Source organism: Vigna unguiculata, chromosome 3, assembly GCF_004118075.2.
Source record: "Vigna unguiculata cultivar IT97K-499-35 chromosome 3, ASM411807v1, whole genome shotgun sequence".
Classification (NCBI taxonomy): Eukaryota; Viridiplantae; Streptophyta; class Magnoliopsida; order Fabales; family Fabaceae; genus Vigna; species Vigna unguiculata.
The window spans coordinates 54,892,505-54,898,351 of NC_040281.1; positions in this window are offsets into that span (position 1 = coordinate 54,892,505).

A 5,847-nucleotide genomic window follows, 5' to 3' on the forward strand; every position below is an offset into this window, starting at 1 on the left:
AAATTGTGGGATAATGCTTGCACCGATCCTTTGCAAATGTCGTATTCCACTTAGATACGCCTTTTGAGATCAGTTTTCATTAAGTTTAGTACTCTGATCGCACTAAAAGGTGATGCCTTCATGTGTTGGACAACCAAACTTGTACTTCAGTTGCATATTTTATTATGGCTTTTCATGACTGTCTGAATATAATTAATCTTGGTATCAATTTTTTTGAGGGAGATGTTATGCATGGAACAACTGTTAATTTCGAAATTTTAGAAAGCGTTAAATATTTGTATTATTAGTGGTAAAAAATGTCTGGATCTGCAGAAATAGCAGCGGAAACGGCTTCTAATTTTCTTCTCTCTATTTACTTTTATTATGAAGCTTTTCGGTGGAGTAGCATTTATTTTTCACAAAAGCTTGTTAACGAAAGAAATGGAAAGGATATTTTCTCAGGAGAGATGGCGTTTGTTTTTTATGCTCTTGCATTTAAAATGATGGAAAGGAAAAAAAAAATTGAATTATTGTTTGATGTCAACTTTTGTTTCTTCCATTTTATCTTCGATTAAAGAAAGTAAACTTATACATTGTTGTTTTTACTATTTTGTCTCTTCTTTTTTCAAAACATATTGTTAGATTTTTTTTTTTGTGAAACTACTTCATATCATTTAATATGATTTATATGCGTAATTAAGTTAATTTGAGTTTTTATATTTACATTGAAGTGTGCTTTCATTGCAAATCGTGTTAATTAATTGTATAACTAGCGGAAATGGGAGCTGAGTCCGCATAAAAAGAGCTAGTTTTGCAAAACATGGTGAATCGAGATTTAAACTTTAACTGAAAAAGCTTATATTCATTTGTCTCAAACATGATTTTATCTCTGAAAATGGATAAAGTGAGAAAGTGAAAAGAGAAAAAAGGAAAAATGAGCTACATCACTTGGATACAAATATTGTTGGTCTTTTTCTGTAAGTAGTCACTCTACCTAATAGAGTTAATTGATGTGGAAATGCGTTATAATTGTAGGTGACTTTTCATAATGTAAGATCTTACAGTTTGCGTTCAGCATTTAGTTTATAATTTTTTCTTGGTACAATAAATTTAGGAAAATGTTAGCTAATACTCCAAGGATTAGCTAAGGCATTTCTCTTTTTATTGGATAATTTAATACTCCACTTCTTTACGATTTTTAAACATTTATAATTAAGAGACTATAACATAATATATACTTACCTAACTAAGGATAATTAAATTATTATCATTATTATATCATAACAAAAATGAAGCACTATACACCAAAAATTTGAATAAAAAGAATTCATTATCAATATCAAATAACTGGTCACATTTTCTAATTACAGATAATTAAAAAAAAGAATTAATGATATAATTTTTCAGATTCTCCAAATGAATGTATTTAAATTTCACCAAAAACCCTAAAGTAACTTAAGTTACGTTCATTTTTCTTTTAAAAGCATACTTATATTAATTTCTTACAACAAACAGATAAAAGATTTCACAACTTTATGTGTACTGCTTCAACTTTTTTTGATTATTTTGTTGACATATCCCAATGTTGTAACTAAATCACGAATCCCTCTGTAGCAGAATATAACTACATATCTTTGTCGTCCCCACCCTGCTATGTTTCTCCATGCACGCCACAACAACATGATTCATCAACTTTTCACATTCTGTGTGTGATTAACCTTTTACAACTCTTCACCAAATTCATTATATGCAGAAGAGAGTTAAACATATATTTCCAATGGTTTCTGTTTTTGTGAAACAATAACTAAACATTTGTAGCAGTAGCATGGCATGGCCCCCCCTCATACCTTTCTTCTTCTTCTTCTTCTGTTCATAAAGAAAAACTCTCATAATTTCCACTCATCATTCACAACCATAATCACTACTCAAAAAGTTGTTAGAAAGTTAATGCATATACCATAATCTTTATCATCATATCATACGCATTATATATGTTAACCTCATCACCTTTTATTTACAGTACTTCTAAATCAAATACATATGGTGGATGCCAAAAACTCATTGATTATTATTGCTTTGAATACCCCCATTCATGAAATCAATAAAAAGGTTGAAACTTATTACTTCAATCTTTCTTAACCAGATAAGACTGAATCAGTAACATTGATTTATTTTAATTAGTAGTTTTGTTTGTGAGTGTGTGTATTTTATAATATCATTTAACCATGAATTGTAATGTAATTAAATTTTCTTAATTTTAATAATATATTTGAAAATTGCAGTTAAAATGTTTTATTGAATTATAATAGAGAAAAATTATATTCAAAGAGACAGTGTGTCAAAATCAATTTATGTATAAAGTATATCATATGTATTTAAATGAATTTTGTAATTAACACTTTCAGATTAAAACAAAACAAAATATTTAAAATATAAAATAAGACATTCAATGAGAAATTAAAAGAGTTTTTTTTTTTCATCGCAATACAATAAAAGTGTACATTATTTTGTAATTTTCAATGCATTAATGTTGAATATTGTTTAAATTTTAAACAGTTGCTACGGAAGCTAGTTAGAGAAAACTCATAAGAATGTTAATCCAAACGGGAAACATTGAAAGTGACAATACTCCCAGTTTGACCATTTAGCCAATCTACCTAGTTTCATCAGTCAAACGAAAATGTTCCAAAATAAGTGTTGTGCACACTCCTCTATCATTCTAATGTCTATTTCTTTATATATATATATATATATATATATATATATATATATATATATATATATATATATATATATATATATATATATATATATATATATATATATATAATTTGTCAAATTCATTATTAATTTATCATTTTTTTAAATTCTAAATGATTTACTTATTAATTAAAAATAAAATTAAGAACTATACAGAATTTTTTTTAATGTTTAAGTATGTTTTTAGTTTCTCAATTTTGACGCAAAATTGAGATTCATTTCTCTTTAAAATTTTGATATATTTTAATTTTTAAACTCTAAAAAGAAGTGTATATACTATTTTTTAACTCAATTATATGTTAAATTTTTTTGACATGTTAGACATGTTTTTCATTAACATTAAGATGTGAATGTGTCAAATAACTTAAATACTAGTATAAAATATGTTTGACATGTTAAAAATATTTAACATAATTATATTAAAAAGATATATTTATTCACTTTTAAAATTTGATAATAAAAATAATTTATAATCTCTTGTCAAATTTTAGAAACTAAAAACAAATATCACCATTTTATTATTTTACATTATTTAAATTGAACCCTTTTCGGGCTTGGATGGAAGATAATTTTCTTTTTGAATTTTTTGTCCGTATTCATATAGATGAAAAAATTAAATGAACAAAGAAATAATAATAATAATATAAAAGGGTATCAATTCATATATTCATAGTATATTCAATAAAATAAAGATAATAAATTTAGCTTAAGAACAAAGCCAATATTTTACATAGAACCAATAACGAATTCCATGAATATATAACTCAGCATTTTGTTGTTCTAACTAACAATGTGGTTCCAATAGTTAGTGCTTGATTTTGTGAAATAAATTTGAACTTGTGCTGTAATTTGTCTGCGTATGAGACGAAACATGAAAGAAGAAGTGAAAGACACAATACCCTTTCGTATAGACATGAAATGACAGAACTCTTTTATAAGTACCTATGATTACAGTGTACCATTTTCTTTTACCATCTTTCCACAAAAAAGAGAGTTTAGAGTGTCACTACTCTTAATCATGGAGAGACAGTAAAAAAATATTCATGTTCATGTTATTAATATTACTATCAGTTCTAATTAATTAACTAATCATTCTTCATTAAATAACCATCATAGATTCCAATCCATATATTCTATATGTAATTGAAAAAAAAATTATATGTGTAATTAGAAGATATCACTTCTAAATTATCTTCCAATCCATGTGTTCTATCAGAAGTCTATGATATTAAAGGTAAGCATTTACTTTAATAAAACTTTGAACTTTGGTTGGTCACTTTTGCACTTTATATAAAAATAGATTTGTTAGTTTAATTCAAAAAAAAAAATGCATGTATTTTTACTTTACTTCTTATTTAATAATAAAATGTAGAAAGACTGTATAAGTGTCTTTTGTTGTTAAGTGATTTTTAAAAACATCTTTTAATTTTGGAATAGATATTCATTTTTCTTATTCTATTTCAAAATACTATATAACTAAAATTTAAATATAATAAAATTACAAAAAACTAAAATTTAAAGTTTTAAATATACAAATTGATTTTTTTTTCTAAACCAATCAACGATTTCATGATTACATCTTTTAAAAATACTATTTGAATACAAAAAGAAATTAATATTTATAAAAATGTACTGTTAAATTTATTAATTCATTATCATATTTATATATAATTTTAATAAATTTAAATATAAATAAAATAAGAATTTCATCATTGATTTATTAATAGAATAAGGAAATGAAATATTATTTTGCAAATAAAAAGAACAATGTGAAAAGTATTTAAGAAAATAAAAAATTAATTACTTATGAGTTTACTGGGATTAATTTTAGGTTTAATTAAGTTTTAAATCCATTATAAGTTTTAGTATTTTTTAATTGAGTTTTTATTAAATTATTTTATTGATATTCAAAAATTTTAAATTTTTAATTGAATTTCTAATATTTAAGTTTTCTTTAATTGGATGACACGACTATTGTCTATGTGGTCATCTTGCTTTCTTTCAATTATAAAGAGTTAATATAAAATAAGATTAAAACAACAAATCTAATTTATCATTTTATATTAACTATAACATTATTTTATATTAATTCATAAAATTTCATATTTATTAATATATATATATATATATATATATATATATATATATATAATTGAATAAGATACAAGATAATAACTACACTAAAAATTGAATATTCAATTAAAAAATATAAAATTTTAAATACCCAAACACAAAAATAAAAAATAAAAAATATACAAATTTATGACAAACTTAAAATTTAATTAAACCTTGATTTATTTTCTTTTTTGTCATCTTTTTAAGAGGTACTACTTTTATGTAAACTTTTTTATTTACTATAAAAGCATGCTCAGCCTGATATACTTCAACATTTTCCAAACAATGATGGGAAGGAGCGCGCAAGCTGTATGAGCTAAGAGTGTCATTTTCAAGAGCCGGAGAACATAGAGTTACTAATTAAGAACATGTTTGGTTGTATATCTTGTCTCGATTCAATTAACTTTATATTTATGATTGCGTCTTATTTTAATGTTGTAATTTTCTTTGAATATTTTTTTTTTGAGGTTCTTTATAATAACTATTTAACCATTTTTTTATTGCACTTGAAAGAAAGATGTTAGATTTAAAAGATTTTTTATATATATTCATATTTGAAACGTGATTCTTCAATTCTAACTAGTTTTCAAACACTATATTAGAGTAGGCAAAGAGATCTAAGTGATTGTAGAGTAGAGTAGTAGTGTGATGGTCCAAAAGCTGCAGCTGCTACTAAGTTTGGGGAACAAAGATAGAACCAAACTTAAACTCACACAATCATAGTCACCACCATCAAACATTTTCAAAAGTCAATTTTGGCTGCCACCTAAATCAAATCTACTTTTACAAATTACATTAACAAAAAACTCATCAATTTTTTTCATTCAAAAAATTGTTGATAACTTTAAAACCTCATTTTTCTTGATGTTATCCTTCTGTCATCTCACTTTAATTCTTGGCTTCACTTTAAAATACCTCTTTCCATCAAATTGCAAACATAATTTTCTACACCATTGGAAGGTTATAGACATCTTTACTTACTTTAATTTGGAT